This window comes from Lathyrus oleraceus, chromosome 4 (assembly GCF_024323335.1).
Source record: "Lathyrus oleraceus cultivar Zhongwan6 chromosome 4, CAAS_Psat_ZW6_1.0, whole genome shotgun sequence".
NCBI classification, from domain to species: domain Eukaryota; kingdom Viridiplantae; phylum Streptophyta; class Magnoliopsida; order Fabales; family Fabaceae; genus Lathyrus; species Lathyrus oleraceus.
Window position 1 is genome coordinate 442,195,018 of NC_066582.1, and position 18,386 is coordinate 442,213,403.

Consider the following 18,386-nt stretch of genomic DNA (forward strand, 5'->3'; position numbering starts at 1 on the left):
GAGTTAATTTTCAGAAAACTTCATCTCTTCGATTCCCATTCAATTCTACTCAATTCAGATCATGTCCTCCTTTTTCATTTATGTGATGGTGATGACTGAACCAGTTCGGTGAGCCTCGCCTGAGAAGGTGACCGGAGTTTCAGCGCCGGTGGTGCGCTGGACAGATTCTGAGCCACATGATCAATTCTAAATGTTTTAATCTCACGCGTTGGTTTTGATTACCATCCCTGTGGCGCATTGACTTAAGTCCACCATGGAACGCGCGCTTCTCACCACTTGATCTGCCACCTCAATTAATGAGGCAGATCAAGTGGTCCACGTTTTTTGTTATTTTCTAATTTTCTTTTATTCCTTTTATTTTTATTAATTCATATTAATTTTAATATTGATCCAAAAAATATGAGAGTTTCACCAAAAAATTTAAAATAATTTCTTCTTTCATATTCTGAATTAAAATCATTTTTTGGATCATTATTAATATTTTTCATGATTTAATTGATTTTTTGATTATTTTTAATTATTTAAAAATACTTTTAAGTCTTTAAAAATTCTGAATTTTTTTCTCCAAGGTCCTTTGACCTTGTTTGACCTATGATAAATCTCATGACCATTTCTTTGGTGTTTTGATGAGGTTTTAGGAATTTGACAAACCATATTCAATTTAAATGCCTTATTTTAGTATTTTTTAATTTGAATAAATGCCAATTAATTGTGTTGACCAATTGTAATGACCATTTTGAGTTTGACTCTTGTTGTTGGGCCTTGGTCAAGGTTGATTTGACTTTGTCAAGTTAATATCATTGAATTTAGGGGATTGATTGAATGTACATTTCATCTCCCAAAATGAAAGGATGATATTAATTTGGTAAAAGTCATCCTTTGACCAATTTGAGTTTTGATCCATTCCCCTCCCTCTTCATCTCATTCCCCTTCTTCATGCATCCATTTCATTTGGCCTATGATGTCTCAAAATGCTAAGGCTAGTTGATTGTAAAATCAACATAAGTATGGATGAGATTAGACCACCTCTTTTGCATATTCTTTTTGTGTGTGGTATGTTTCATGAGCATAATCCATTATACTATGTCTCTAACATGCATTAACACCAAAATTCTATTGCCCGACCTCAAATAGTTGTGACTTCTACATACGTCCAATTACGATTGCTTAACATAGCGCTAAATTTGTGACATAAAAAGGCATAGCATTCTAGTTAGTGAGATTGTAAGTCTCCCCTCTTTCATGGTATTGTGTGGAAACTTGGCCTTTTTCCCTTCCTTTAGAAGATGTCTTGGCTCAAGGGTCCATGCTTGTGATAAGTGGGTTGAGTGTTCTCCAAAGAATGACTTAAAAATGAAAAGCAAAAGCAAAACAATACTAACTTCTAACTCATTAACAACTAACTTTTAATTTCAAGTCATTTACTTTAATGTCATTTAATTTTAGCCTTTATTCATTTGCCATTATTCATACCATTCTAATTGTTTATGTTAATGCAATTTTCATTTTGTCCATTTGGACCATATTGTGTGATATATCTTATTTGTGTATACTTTGCTTGTTTGTGTGGTCTTTGACCATTAATGTACATAATAACAACAAAAACCCTAAAAAAACTTTTGTGTGGACTGTTGGCTTGATATTGGACAAAAATGGACTTAGAATTTAGGCAACATTCCTATGATAAAGGACTTGGCCAATGCCAACTTTCTGTGAAACCAAGTGCTTGCAATTTGAAACTTCATCTGATACAGCATTCAAGATCCCTCTGAGTTCGTCTGCAATATGATCATTATGAAGCTGTTATTTTGAACCTGTGACTTGTGGAATTCATCTGTTACATGGGCTAATTTGAAGAAGATCATGGAGTGGTTAAGCTTGGATGTGGCTATCTTTATTTGATGCCTTTGCTCTTCAAGATAATATAATTGTGCATTTGTGTGTTGCTTGATTTTAAATGTCCAAGGGAATCTGGGTTTCTATTTACATTCTTGTCTATTGGATTGTTACCCATCGGTCAGATCTTTTCAACTCTTAACTTTTAATTTCGTGCATAGGATTAGTCCCTTCATCTCCTCCATACTTCTTTAATTTCAAAGTCTCTCTCTCCCTTTAAAAAATCTTCTTTGTTTGAAATTATTTTGTTCTAAACTTTGACCACTTTGCAAAAAGATAGAAACTTTGGCCTTATGCCATTGCATTTTCATACTTATTTTCTTAAATCAAATTTGTAAATAAACTTAACTATGCTTCACTTAAACTTTTTAAAAAGCCAAAAAGAACTAACTCATTCAAATCATTTTTAGGCCTTGGTGCCTTTCAAACCTAATTTTCTTAAAAGCAATGCATCCATTTTGAAATTTGTATCACGAACTACGAGGTTTTGATCTCTCATTTTTATATTGGTACGTAGGGATAAGTCCGAAGGTGTTGTCAAACACAAAAATATAATTAATGAATTCTTTTCTCATCCCCCCATTCTATTTGTTTGTAAACATCATTTTGTACCAAATACATATGCACACAAAAAGGGCTTCCTAGGAGTACCTAGGACACTTTGGGTGCTAATACCTTCCCTCTGTGTAACCGACCCCTCACCTGTAATCTCTGACATTTTATTAGTTTTGATTTGAAAACTTCTTACTTTTGGGTTTTGTTCGTACTTTTTCCCTTTTCCCTTGGAAACAATAAAAGCGCGGTGGCGACTCTTGTTATTTGATGTCTAGCTTATCCATAGCTTGATGATCATGAATTTACCGCTACATGAATCATCTGAACGGGCATTTCCTGACGAGTCTCTCAATTTTGAAGAATTAGAATTACGAGAATGGCATAAGCAGATAAATGTTATTTTTTACTATCAAGATCTTTGGGATCTTGTGAAAGAGGGAGTGATACCGCTTACAACAAACACGACAGATGAAGAAAAAACTACACACAAAGAATTGAAGAAGAAATATTATAAAGCTCTCTTTATAATCCATCAATATGTTGATTATGATAATTTTGAAAAGGTTAGTGATGCTGAATCAGAGAAAGAAGCATGGGAAATTCTTGAAAAATCGTTTGGAGACGGAGAAAAGGTGAAAGAGGTGAAGTTACAAACTCACAAAAGAACGTATGAATTGCTTCAGATGGAAGACAATAAAAGCTTAAATGATTTTTTCACTAGGGTTACAAACCTAGTGAATCAAATCAAAGTATGTGGAGAAGTGTTGACATCAAGATTAGTTGTTTCATAGATCTTTAGGTCATTGGCTTCAAAGTTCGACCATGTGGTAGTAGCCATAGGAGAGTCGAAAGATTTGTCAGCATTGACAAAGGAAGAGCTTCAAAGGATGCTTGAATCTCATGAACAAATAATGACTAAAAGACTTGCAGGCAAGTCGAAGAGTGATGTGACTTTGCAGGCGCAATCAGCAAGAGAAAAGAAAGGCAAAGCGAAGTGGCTCGACAATAAAGGTAGAAGAGGCTATAAATTTGACTAGCCGAAATCATCAAGAAGGAGGTTGGTTGAATCATAGAAAGCCCCCATGACAAAGCAACCAAAGATGTGGTGATGCAGGTAGAGGAAGAGGTGATGGTCAAAAACCTGACAAAAGTCACATTCAGGCGTTTCAATTGTCATAAGTATGGTCACTACTCAAGTGATTGTCCTGAAAAACAGAAGAATCAGGAAACTGATGCAAAGTTTGCAAAGCATGAAGAAGAAGAGATGTTGTTGATGGTCACAACAAGAGATGAAGAAAGATTGCAGGACTAATGGTACTTGGACTCAAGATGCTCATCACACATGACTGGTAGGAAAGATTAGTTTGTCAACATGAAACCCTCAATAAAGAACATAGTAAAATTTGAAAATAACAATACTCTAGCAGCTAAAGGTATTGGTGATGTTCTGATTATGAGAAAAGATGGCAAGAGGTCAGTGATTTACAATGTATTGTTCATACCAGACATGAAAAGTAATTTTCTCAACATAGGGAAGTTGGTAAAAAAGAAGTACAAAGTTTCGATCGAATACAATATGATGAGAGTTCTCGACTCAGGTGGAAGGCTAATCTTGAAGATACCTATGTCTCAGAATAGAACCTTTAAGATTGAACTTAATATAATGGAGCACAAGTGCCTTGCAACTATAACTAGCATGGATGAATGGATATGGCACTATAAACTTGGCAATCCCAATTTCAAAGACATCAGATATCTGAATAGAAGAAATTTCAGGGTTACCAGAAATTGACATTCCAAATGAAGTGTGTGAAGAATGTGTACAGGCGAAGCAACACAAGAACAACTTTAGCAAGGACGCATGAAGCAAGTCGAAGGCAATTCTTGAAGTCATATACTCTAATGTGTGTGGTACTATCCAGGTGGATTTGATTGGAGGTAATAGATACTTTGTCACATTCATAGATGATTTCAGTCGAAAATTATGGAATTACCCGATCAAGAAGAAAAGTGAAGTGATCGAGGTATTTGTCAAGTTTAAATCTATGATCGAAAGACAAAGTGGTCGAAAGCTCAAGATTCTGAGGACTGGTGGTGGTGGAGAATATGTGTTGAAAGACTTCAACGCCTTATATGAGAAAGAAGGGATTGTACATGAGGTGGTGCCGCCCAACACTCCAAAGAAGAATGAAATTGCAGAAAGGAAGAATAGAACCATCATAAATATGGTGAGAAGTATGTTGAAAGGCAAGCATCTACCCAAATAATTATGGGGAAAAACAGTGTCGACAGTAACATATACTGAAATTCTAGTTATCAGACTTTGGATGTCACACTGGTTGTTATGACATCCAATTCTGCACAGACAGGGATTATGCAGAACTTAATTGTAAGTGCAGTAAATAACACAAGTAATTGTTCACCCAGTTCAGTCCAACATGACCTACATCTGGGGGCTACCAAGCCAGGGAGGAAATCCACTATTAGTAGTATCAATTCAAAGCTAAACTCACCCGTTTACAACTTATCACTTAATCCCTACCCAATGCAATTTCAATCTTAATCTAAGATCAGAGTTCCTACTCACTCCCCCTCAATCACCTCAGTGATATTAAAAACACTTTGAAGTCACACTTCAAAAACAACTCTTGGTTATGCTTCACAGCTTAAACCAAGATACACAGCACTCACGCTTAAAAGCTTTGAGTGACACAACACTTACAACTCAATGAACACCCTATGCCAAAGCAATCATCTATTTGATAATGACTTGGCTTACAAGATACGTCTAATTCTAGACTCACAAAAATACAGCAGTGAAGTAAGATGGACACACTAAATCTTCACGCCTCAAAATCCCTGAAACTGAATGGAGGAATGCCTTCCTTTTTATATTGCAGCACCTGGGCTTTTGCACCTGTATTTTCCTGAATTTTAGGTCACATACGTTCCCTCAAATTCAATATTTAGGTTGCTAACAAATAGGCTATTTGTTAGGTTCATTGAATGTAGCTTGGTTGTTGATTTCCTGGATTTTCTCTAAGCTGTTGACTTCCTAAAGAATAGCCTGAGAAAGCTGTAACAGAAAACTGAACAACCTACAATTTAGCATATGCTGTCAGGCATGAATGTCACGACATTCAGCTTGACATCAAGGTCCATATGCTGAGTCTGTTTTCCCAGAAAACAGACTGTACAAATCTGCTGACCTGTACATGATCAATATGACCATACTACAGTACCAGCTTACATTAGTAAATGTCAAAGTGTCCAACTTAACATTTACACAATTGGCCTTAAGTTAGTTCTGCTATTCTCTTGAATAACAAACTAAGTAAAGTGCTGAAGTATAGCAGAACACCACTCTGCCCAATCTTCAGTAGCTGCTGTCAATGATGAATGTCACAACATCCAGTTTGACATTCAATAAGTAGGCCTTATGCCAGGTCTGGTTCTTCCTTGATAACCAGACTGCAAGTGAATACTAAGTTCTAACAGAGCTTCTGTTCCTTAGTATCTGTTGACAGGTATGAATGTCACAGCATTCAATAATCCTGTGTTAGCTAGTCCTGCAGTAACTACAATGTAGTTACATATACATGTCATGACATCAGTCAAGACATTTGTGTTTTACCATACAATGCAGCCAATTAAACACCTACAAACTCCCCCTTTGGCAAATTTTTGGCTAAAACACTTTGATCCCCATAACAGAGTTCATAGCAGCGGAATAAAACTAGCTAATACACTCAGAGTGGCAGCACACTCACACACATGGAAGTTAAATGTAAACTTCACATAGCAGCACTTATATATTAGAAGTTGCACCTAAACTTCAACATCAGCTGCAGGGGGAGATCTTCAGATCTGTCATGAGAGTCTGTTAGACCCACTCTGTTTGTCAGGGGTATTGGTGGTTATTACTCCCCCTTTTTGTCACAAATGTTGCCAAAGTCAACAACATAGGCAGAGCACAATGACAGAGTTCCAGACTTGGTTTTACTTCACAGTTTCAACCAAGTTCACATCCACTTGATCTTGCTTCACAGCTTCGATCAAGTGATCACCCACTTTTGCTTTACAGTAGGTACCACCATATCAGATGCCATGATGTTGTTTCTGACATCCAGAACCACTCCTGCATGAACAGCATCCTTGAACTCCTGCAGGTACAGAGGCATTCTCTCTGTAGGGTGTCTCCTTACCCTCTTGTATTCACCCTTGATGCGCGCAGCATAGCTATGATATGTTGACCAATCATAGTCTTGTACAAATCGTTTAATAGGCAGAGATATTAAACAATTTATCCCAAACATCAGTGGTTGCTATAATGTCTCAGAGAGACATATTCCCAGTTTGCTCCTTAAGTTTTCAAACTGAGTAGCATCCAGAGCCTTTGTAAATATGTCAGCCAGTTGAAGATCCGTGGCTACATGTTCCAAAGTGATCACCTTGTCTTCCACCAGATCTCTGATGAAGTGGTGCCTAATGTCAATATGTTTGGTCCTGCTGTGTTGGATGGGATTCTTGGAGATGTTGATGGCACTGAGATTATCACAGAACAATGTCATGACATTTTGATTGACATTGTACTCAGTGAGCATTTGTTTCATCCAAACCAGTTGGGAGCAACTGCTTCCAGCCGCTATGTATTCAGCCTCAGCAGTGGACAGAGAGACACAGTTCTGCTTCTTGCTGAACCACGATATGAGGTTTTCTCCTAAGAAGAAACATCCACCTGATGTGCTTTTTCTGTCATCAGCACTTCCAGCCCAATCAGCATCACAGTACCCAGATAGGACAGGCTCAGACCCATGTGAGTACAGCATCCCATAGTCACATGTCCCATTGATGTACTTGAGGATCCTTTTGACTTGATTCAAGTGACTCACCTTGGGCTCTGCTTGATATCTGGCACACACTCCAACTGCATAGGAAATGTCAGGTCTACTTGCAGTTAGATACAGCAGACTACCTATCATGCTTCTGTACAGGCATTGATCAACACTGGGTCCTCCATCATCTTTGGTTAATTTCAGATGAGTAGGAGCTGGAGTCCTCTTGTGCCTGGCATGATCCATACCAAACTTCTTAACTATGTTCTTGGCATACTTGCTTTGGGAGAGAAACATGGAGTCCTCCATTTGATTTACTTGCATTCCAAGGAAATAGGTCAGTTCTCCCACTAGACTCATTTCAAACTCAGATTGCATCTGGTGAACAAATTTTTTAACCATTTGTTCTGACATTCCACCAAAGACTATATCATCCACATAGATTTGAGCTATCATGATTTTGCCTTCCTCATCCTTCACAAACAAGGTTTTATCTATGCCACCCTTTCTGTATCCATTTGTGGTCAGAAATTCGGTTAACCTTTCATACCAAGCTCTGGGTGCTTGCTTCAACCCATACAAGGCTTTCTTCAGCTTGTATACATGCTCAGGTTGGTTAGGATCACAAAACCCTTTGGGTTGTTCCACATAGACTTCTTCATTCAGGTAGCCATTCAAGAATGCACTCTTCACATCCATTTGAAATAGCTTAAACTTCAGGATGCATGCTACCCCCAACAGCAATATGATGGACTCAAGTCTAGCCACAGGAGCAAATGTCTCATCAAAGTCTACTCCTTCAACTTGAGTGTATCCTTGAGCTACTAGTCTTGCTTTATTTCTAGTAATTACTCCTTTCTCATCAGATTTGTTTTTGTAGATCCACTTGGTACCAATGATGTTGGACCCTTCAGGTCTTGGAACCAGCTCCCATACTTCATGCCTTGTGAACTGCTCGAGTTCCTCTTGCATGGCAATGATCCAGTATTCATCAGTCAGGGCTTCTTTTACATTCTTTGGTTCAACCTTGGAAACAAAGCAGGAATTTGAGTTTATTCCTCTTGACCTGGTAGTTACACCACTGGTGGGATCCCCTATGATAAGATCCTTAGGGTGGTCTTTCTGAATTCTGATAGATGGCACTTTGGTAGGTGCTTCTACTTCACATTCAGGAGGAGGTTCCTGTATTTCTTCAGGCTTGACTGGACTGTCAGTTGGACTATCAAGGAATGTTTCAACATCCTCCATGACATCGGTTCCTTCCTCTTTATCATCCACAATGACATTTATGGACTCCATCAGGACATTGGTCCTGTAGTTGAACACTCTATAGGCTCTGCTGTTCGTGGAGTATCCCAGAAATACACCTTCATCACTTTTGGGATCTAGCTTCCTTCTCTGTTCACGATCTGTGAGAATGTAGCATTTACTTCCAAAAATATGAAAGTACTTCACAGTGGGTTTTCTACCCTTCCATATTTCATACAGAGTGGAGGAGGTTCCTTTTCTCAAGGTGACTCTGTTGTGAACATAGCACGCCGTATTCATTGCTTCAGCCCAAAAGTGCATAGGGAGCTTCTTTGCATGAATCATTGCTCTGGCAGATTCTTGAATAGTTCTATTTTTTCTTTCAACTATTCCATTCTGCTGAGGAGTTATAGGGGAGGAGAACTCATGGCTTATTCCTTCAGATGAGCAGAACTCATCAAACTTGGAATTCTTGAATTCAGTGCCATGATCACTTCTAATCCGGACCACACAACTGTCCTTTTCTCTTTGAAGTCTTATGCACAGATCCTTGAAGACATCAAATGTATCTGACTTCTCTCTGATGAAGTTTATCCACGTGTATCTGGAATGGTCATCAACCACCACGTAGGCATACTTCTTCCCACCAAGACTTTCAACCTGCATAGGTCCCATTAGGTCCATGTGCAGCAGTTCCAGAACTCTGGAGGTTGTGGAATGTCCCAGCTTTGGGTGTGACATCTTGGTTTGCTTGCCCACTTGGCATTCTCCACAGACTCTTCCTTCATCAATCAGAAGCTTTGGCATTCCTCTGACTGCTTCCTTGGATATGATCTTCTTCATTCCACGTAAGTGGAGATGGCCAAGTCTTCTATGCCACAGCTTCACCTCCTGTTCTTCCTTGGCTGAGGAGCAAGTTGTGGAAAAGTTAGAGAGGTCAGGTTCCCACAGATAGCAGTTGTCTTTGGACCTGGTTCCTCTCATAACTTCCTGATTGTCACCATTTGTCACAATGCACTGCTCCTTAGTAAACTGAACATGAAAACCTTGATCACACAACTGACTTATGCTGATGAGGTTTGCAGTTAGTCCTCTTACTAACAGCACATTGTTCAGTTTTGGCACTCCAGAACAGTCCAGTTTGCCCACACCTCTGATTTTTCCTTTGGCACCATCACCAAAAGTCACATGGCTGGTGGTGTGAGGTTGAATGTCTACCAGTAGATTTTCCATACCAGTCATATGTCTTGAGCATCCACTGTCAAAGTACCAGTCTTCTCTGGAAGAAGCCCTTAGGGCAGTGTGTGCTATCCTAGCATACCATTGTTGCTTCTTAATGGGAACACATCGCTTGCGTGTGTTATGCTTAGGTCTGACAGGTGAGGCTCTGTTAGGGAAGCCATGAATCCAGTAGCAGAAGGCTTTTATATGTCCAAGCCTGCCACAGTGGTGACACCTCCAATTCTGGAATATTCTCTTCTGATGATCATTCATCCTAGCTCCTCGATGTTGAGACATCGGTTTTGACATCTGCTTGAACTTCTGAACTTTAGCCTTTGGGCGTTTGTGTTCAGCTCTTTTTCCAAATCCTAGCCCAGATTTGGTTCCAGACTGCTGTCCCACCTTTAGGATTTCTTCCAAGGTGTCAGTTCCCTTATTCATCATTCTGATGGATTTGGTCATCTGGTTCAGCTTGGAGGTCAGCAGGGCTATCTCATCATTCAGCCCTTCTATGGCAGACAGTTGTTTCTGTCTCTCATCTTCCAGTTCCTTGATGAGTTTCTTCTGCTTTTCACCTTGTGCACGTACTTCTGCACTGGTGGTACACAGCTTCTTATATGCTGCAGCAAGTTCATCAAAGGTCAGCTCATCTGCACTTGTGTCATCTTCAGAGACACACACACTAGTTAGTGCAGTGACATGTTTGGCAGATTCTCCTTCAGATTCACTTTCAGAATCTCCTTCAGACCATGTGATAGCTAGCCCCTTATTTTGCAATTTGAGGTAAGTAGGACATTCAGCTCTGACGTGTCCATACCCTTCACAACCATGACACTGGATTCCTTTCCCATGGTTGAACTTTTCTTCAGAAGTTGATCTTTTCTTAATGTCAGACGGGATGTTCTTGACATTGGGTCTACCTCTTTGATCAATCTTCTTCATGAACTTGTTGAATTGCCTTCCAAGCATGGCTAAGGCTTCTGATATACTTTCATCACCTCCAGTATATCCTTCTTCTGCCTCCTCTTCAGCATTAGATACAAAGGCTATGCTTTTCTTCTTCTCAGCATACTCACCTAAGCCCATTTCAAAGGTTTGGAGAGAACCAATGAGCTCATCTACCTTCATATTGCTGATGTCCTGAGCCTCCTCTATAGCAGTGACCTTCATAGCAAACCTCTTAGGCAAGGACCTGAGAATCTTTCTTACAAGTTTCTCTTCGGTCATTTTCTCACCTAGTCCACCAGAGGTGTTTGCAATTTCAAGAATATTCATGTGGAAGTCATGAATAGTCTCATCCTCTTTCATCCTCAGATTTTCAAACTTGGTTGTCAGCATCTGAAGTTTTGACATCTTCACCTTGGAAGTACCTTCATGAGTTACCTTGAGGGTATCCCAAACTTCCTTAGCTAGTTCACAATGGTGCACCAGCCTGAAGATGTTCTTAGTGATTCCATTGAACAGTGCATTCAAGGCTTTGGAATTTCCAAGAGCTAATGCCTCTTGTTCCTTGTCCCAGTCTTCTTCAGGAATTTGCACACTGACTCCATCTTCATCAGTCCTCGTTGGATGTTCCCATCCCTTGTTGACAGCTCTCCAGACTTTGCTGTCTAGAGACCTTAAGAAGGCTATCATGCGAGGCTTCCAGTCATCATAATTAGATCCATCCAACATGGGTGGTCTGTTTGAGTGTCCTAAATCCTTGTCCATGGTACTAGAAAGTAACTTCCCTAGATCTCACCCAGAACTTCACAGGCAGGGTGCCTGCTCTGATGCCAATTGAAATTCTAGTTATCAGACTTTGGATGTCACACTGGTTGTTATGACATCCAATTCTGCACAGACAGGGATTATGCAGAACTTAATTGTAAGTGCAGTAAATAACACAAGTAATTGTTCACCCAGTTCAGTCCAACATGACCTACATCTGGGGGCTACCAAGCCAGGGAGGAAATCCACTATTAGTAGTATCAATTCAAAGCTAAACTCACCCGTTTACAACTTATCACTTAATCCCTACCCAATGCAATTTCAATCTTAATCTAAGATCAGAGTTCCTACTCACTCCCCCTCAATCACCTCAGTGATATTAAAAACACTTTGAAGTCACACTTCAAAAACAACTCTTGGTTATGCTTCACAGCTTAAACCAAGATACACAGCACTCACGCTTAAAAGCTTTGAGTGACACAACACTTACAACTCAATGAACACCCTATGCCAAAGCAATCATCTATTTGATAATGACTTGGCTTACAAGATACGTCTAATTCTAGACTCACAAAAATACAGCAGTGAAGTAAGATGGACACACTAAATCTTCACGCCTCAAAATCCCTGAAACTGAATGGAGGAATGCCTTCCTTTTTATATTGCAGCACCTGGGCTTTTGCACCTGTATTTTCCTGAATTTTAGGTCACATACGTTCCCTCAAATTCAATATTTAGGTTGCTAACAAATAGGCTATTTGTTAGGTTCATTGAATGTAGCTTGGTTGTTGATTTCCTGGATTTTCTCTAAGCTGTTGACTTCCTAAAGAATAGCCTGAGAAAGCTGTAACAGAAAACTGAACAACCTACAATTTAGCATATGCTGTCAGGCATGAATGTCACGACATTCAGCTTGACATCAAGGTCCATATGCTGAGTCTGTTTTCCCAGAAAACAGACTGTACAAATCTGCTGACCTGTACATGATCAATATGACCATACTACAGTACCAGCTTACATTAGTAAATGTCAAAGTGTCCAACTTAACATTTACACAATTGGCCTTAAGTTAGTTCTGCTATTCTCTTGAATAACAAACTAAGTAAAGTGCTGAAGTATAGCAGAACACCACTCTGCCCAATCTTCAGTAGCTGCTGTCAATGATGAATGTCACAACATCCAGTTTGACATTCAATAAGTAGGCCTTATGCCAGGTCTGGTTCTTCCTTGATAACCAGACTGCAAGTGAATACTAAGTTCTAACAGAGCTTCTGTTCCTTAGTATCTGTTGACAGGTATGAATGTCACAGCATTCAATAATCCTGTGTTAGCTAGTCCTGCAGTAACTACAATGTAGTTACATATACATGTCATGACATCAGTCAAGACATTTGTGTTTTACCATACAATGCAGCCAATTAAACACCTACATATACTTTGAACAGATGCCTGATGAAGAAGCTAGAAGGAATTAGGCCAGAAGAATGTTGGTCTAGTGTCAAGCCTAGCTTAAGTCATCTGAAGGTATTTGGATCTATAACACATATACATGTGCCAAATCAGTTGAGAAGAAAACTTGATGATAAGTCGAGTCAGATGATTCTAATAGGATATCATTCGACTGAAGGTTACAAGTTGTTCGACCTAGTGAACAAGAAAGTAGTGATCAGTAGAGACGTAATCATAGATGAGCTTAAGGAATGGGATTGGACTAAAAATGACAAGAAGGATTCAGTGATGATAACATGAAATAATATCACATTCTAGGACTCGATTTAATTAAATTATATTATTATTTACTTCAATTTGCTTCATTTTATTCGATATTACTCGGTATTTTCTTTCTATTTATCTCAGGTAGCTTATTTGAAGCACAAGTGAAAAAGGAAGAAAAGGAGGTGCAAAAAGAAATGAAAAGAAGCAAATTCCACCAAGCCAAAGCCCAGCCCAAAAGCACAGGCGCTGCGCCTGTGACGAGCGTCACACAAGCTGTGACGAGCGTCACGCCATGTCTACTTGTGTTACGAGCGTAACACATGGTGTGACGGACGTCACACCATTCCCCTATATTTTTGGCTTCAGAAGCGCAACAAAGACGTTGAGGCCTATTGTTACGCTTGACCATTTGCAACGTGAAGACTCTTTACACGGAAGACCTTTGGAAACAGTTACAACAAGTGACCAATATAAATAGTAGTTTTTTGGCAAACCCTACGTCTCTCTTCTTCGCCGTTTCTCTTTTTCACGCTTTTTCTCTTCCAGCAGTGCAAGCATATTTTACAGCATTATTTTTACAGTCTTTATATTTTTTCCTTGGCAATTTCTATTTTCTTTTCCAGCAATTAATTAATTTTTCGCACAATAATTTCTACACCGGAAACTATTGTGTACCTTTCACTAGATCTAACCTTACGTTAGACCCTAGATTTTTATTCCTTCACTTTTATTTTTCTGTCTGATTGAAGAATTCAAGAACAAATCCAACCGGTCTGTGGTGGATGTTCAAGACTGCTATTAATTACTCAGGTTCTTTAATTATTGTTTGAATTTATATATGCCCTGCTTTATTGTTGATTTATATTATTTGCCTGAGATGAATTTGTTTATGCATGATAATTATTTAGATCTGTTTAGCATGCCTGACTAATTTATTTAGGTATCGGTATGTAAAGTAAGCGGAATGAAGGAATCAAAACTAAGTTGGTTTAATTAAGTTTAAAATTAAAATCACTCTTTTCACGGTCTCAATTTACAGGTTTAATAACAAGGTTTTTGTACGAAAGTAAAAGACATAAAGAAGTTAAAATCAATAGAACGAGAGTTTGAGTTTTTGACTGGACAGTGTAAATTGGACATTAATTCTAGATCAGGGCGAGAGCAATTTTTAGAGTTAATTAAATTCTAATCTTTTTCAAAAAGTATTTTTAAAGGTTGAATATGAGGACGAGAGTTAAGCATTTGAATTTAATTATATAACCTAAGTCAATAGAGCGAGAGTTTGAGACAAGGGTGTTTAAACGATTAGTGTTTTCTTAAAAAGAGTTTCTAAGGATTCTATTGTTTTCAAAAAGTGGTTTTTGACTTAACTAATAAGTGACAGCTACGTTAATATAAAATCATAGTTTATTCAACAGAGCGAGAGTTTGAGATAAGACTTTTAATCAATAGTGTCAACTGAAAAGATTTATTTTAAAACCAAGAAACCAACGAAGAATTGATTCCCTAATTACGACGAACTGCATACCGATATCCGTTTAGTTGATATTTAATTTAGATCCTATTTTTAGTTTTAACTTTTCCCCAAACAATCAAAGTATTACCCGCCTTAGCTTTACGAAGTAACCTTAGAAAACGGTATATCGATTCATAAGTCCCTGTGGGATCGATATCTTTTAAAACTACGCGATAGAACTGTGCACTTGCAGTTTGTACCCCAAATTCGACTCATAAAGTCGCGATCAAGTTTTTGGCGCCGTTGCCGGGGACTTTTATTTAGTCGATATCGTAACTCTTCTGTTACGCTGAAGAGACTAAGGCTTATTTTTCTTTTCTTTTCTTTCTTTCGTTGATTTGTATGCCACATACTCGCTCACAAGGCGAGCCGTTCTACTTACGAATCAACGATATCGAACTATATCGAACTATATCTCCGAACCATACGACGAATTCGGGAATATCGTGCTGCAAACAACCTCCCTCCTTTCGAACTTCCTGATCTCAAAAATCTTCTTCCTTCGCCGATACCCGAGATGGCAGAACCAGCTCGTGCTCTTCGAGATTACGCCGCTCCATCGCAAGATGAACCGCATTCGAGTATTGCTCCACCCGCAATCGAAGCAAACAACTTCGAACTTAAACCTTCACTATTGCAGGCAGTGCAACAGAACCAATTCTCTGGAAATCCTACCGAGGATCCAAACCTTCATTTATCCGTATTTGTCCAATACGCTGATACTGTTAAAGCTAACGGTGTCACTTCAGAGGCAATTCGACTTCGTCTTTTTCCTTTCTCGTTAAGAGATAGCGCTAGAAGATGGCTCCAGTCTCTTCCTTCCAACTCAGTCACCACATGGAACGAGTTAAAGAAAGTCTTTCTTGCCCGATATTTTCCGCCGAGCAAAACAGCTATGTTAAGAGCCCAGATAAATGGATTTAAACAGAAAGATAACGAGTCTCTTTTCGAAGCATGGGAAAGATACAAAGACATGATGAGACTTTGTCCACACCATGGTTTAGAGGACTGGTTAGTAATTCATACCTTCTATAATGGTCTCTTGTACAACACGAGGTTAACAATAGACGCCGCCGTAGGTGGTGCACTAATGAACAAACCTTATGCTGATGCTTACCAACTTATCGAAAGCATGGCTCAAAACCACTATCAGTGGGGAAGCGAACGAACAATGGTAGAACCTCAAACGAAAACTGGCATGTACGAGATAAGTAACCTTGATCATGTTAACACAAAAGTGGATGCTCTGGTCCAGAAAATTGAAAGTTTAAATGTATCACCTTCAGCCACCGTGGTTGCCATAACTCAGAATTGCGAAGTCTGTGGAATCCAAGGTCACACTCCTGCAGATTGTCAACTCCTAACAGGAATCCAAGCGGAGCAAGTAAACTATGCTCAAGGAAGCCCCTACTCGCATACCTATAACTCAAATTGGAAGAATCATCCAAATTTTTCATATAAGAGTAATAATGCTTTATACGCACCTGGACAATCTCCGAATCAAGCCCCAGCTATACCTCCGAGATATCAAAAGCCAATCCCATCTACACCTAACAATAACTCCCCTAGGAAATCCAACTTGGAAATCATGATGGAAAATTTTATAGCTTCTCAACAGCAAACCAATAAAGATTTCTTAAACCAGAATGTACACACTGGCGAACAAATTAAACAACTAGCAAGTAAAGTAGATGCCCTGGCTACCCATAAAAAATGCTGGAAACGCAAATATCACAAGTAGCCCAACAACAAGCGCCTACTGCTGCCCCAACTGGTACATTTCCTGGACAGCCCCAACCTAACCCAAGAAGCCACGCTCACGCAATCATACTAAGAAGTGGAACGGAAGTGGAAGGACCGTCTGACCCAAGGATAGAAAACCAAAACTCTAAAAAGTCAACTGAGGAAGAAAATAAACCTAAGGAAAAGGAAGAGAGTAATAAGGAAACCGTAGAAAAGAAGGAACCTTATGTACCTCCACCACCTTATAAACCACCTATCCCTTACCCTCAAAGGCTTATTAAATCCAAAGATGCGGGCCAATTTAAAAAATTTGTTGACCTACTAAAACAATTAAACGTCACAATTCCGTTTACAGAAGCTATTACGCAAATGCCCTCATATGCCAAGTTCTTAAAAGAAATTCTTTCTAATAAAAGGAAACTTGAAGATAGCGAAACCGTTACACTCACTGCTGAATGTAGCGCTATAATCCAGAATATGCCTCCTAAACTCAAAGACCCGGGTAGTTTCTCTATACCCTGTCACATAGGAAAATTTGTCATCGACAAAGCCTTATGCGATTTAGGAGCCGGTATTAGTGTTATGCCTTTATCCATATGTAAGAAACTGGAAATGGGAGAATTAAGACCAACCAAAATGTCTGTGCAACTAGCAGATCGTTCCGTTAGATATCCTGTAGGAATTCTTGAAAACGTTCCCGTGCGCATAGGTCAATTCTACATTCCAACTGATTTTATAATTATGGACATTAGAGAAGATGAAGTTACACCCATTATACTGGGAAGACCGTTCTTAGCAACTGCCGGTGCGATCATAGACGTCAAACGAGGACGGCTCACTTTCGAAGTAGGAGAAGAGAAAATTGAGTTCATTCTTTCCCAATTTTTGAAAGCACCTGCAATAGAAGATACATGTTACTTCATGGATATCATCGATGAATGCATAAAAGAAACAGAGTTAGAAAAAGACAAATCACCTGACTATCTTGTAGAAGACAAACTTAACCAATGTTTAGCAATAACACCGGACCCTACGCAATGCCTTAAGAAACCAACCCTAGACTTGAAAACACTTCCCAAAAATCTGAGATATGAATTCCTAGACTTAGAACTTGAACGACTAGTGATAGTTAATGCAGACTTAGGAAGATTCGAAACAGAAAAACTCCTGCATATCTTAAGAAAGTATCTGTTAGGGACCAATTTGTACTACTTTTTATACCTTTTTATTGGTCCCTTTTACCAAGTTTTGATGTAATTACACACTTTTATCTTCATTAATTTGTATAAATGCAATTAGGTTTAATTTATTTTGTTTTGAATAGTTATTTCACATTTTTTGTTAGTTGTGTAGAATTATGGATAAGCAAGACCTTGGTTTCAACATGGCATTTTGGAGGAAGCTTGCCAAACAAGGAAGCTGGGAAAGCAACAGTTCGCGCCGCGAAGGCTGCGAATCCAGCAAGCTGACCAAGGGTCAAATGTGCTGCTGTGCAGAAAAAGTAATTGCCATTTTGATGTCTGCCTGGAAAGTGCTTTTCTGCTGCTGATGACAATGTCCAAATAGGGAAATGTCAACCTTTTTGGTTGAGACAAAATAGTTTAACCTAGGGGATTGAAGGAGATTTCCATTCATTCACACATTGTGCTGTAGAACTTTTGTAATAGAGAAAACCAGAGTTTTTCTTCTAAATCCTTCTGCTTTATAACAATGGTGATGAGGAGCTAAACTCCCTTTTGTCAAGATTGGAGGTAGTAGCTATTCTCATCTATCTATGTATTCACTTTGATTTATATATGAGATAAAGATTGTTGATGTATTGGAACTGTTTTTGCTTTACTTTGAAAACCAGATTTGAGTAGTTGTCGAGAGAGATTACTCGAGTTTAGATATAAAACAGATTTTCAAGTAATGAATAAGTTGTAGAGATAGATTTATTCATTACT

At 38.9% G+C, this 18,386-nt stretch overlaps 1 non-coding gene across 1 annotated transcript; it reads right to left on the reverse strand.

The window, feature by feature from the left end:
• Positions 1-15,592: 15,592 nt before the first annotated feature.
• Positions 15,593-15,699, reverse strand: LOC127077969 (small nucleolar RNA R71). Its single transcript, XR_007787726.1, has one exon. It is a non-coding gene; the product is annotated as a small nucleolar RNA R71 (small nucleolar RNA).
• Positions 15,700-18,386: the final 2,687 nt, after the last annotated feature.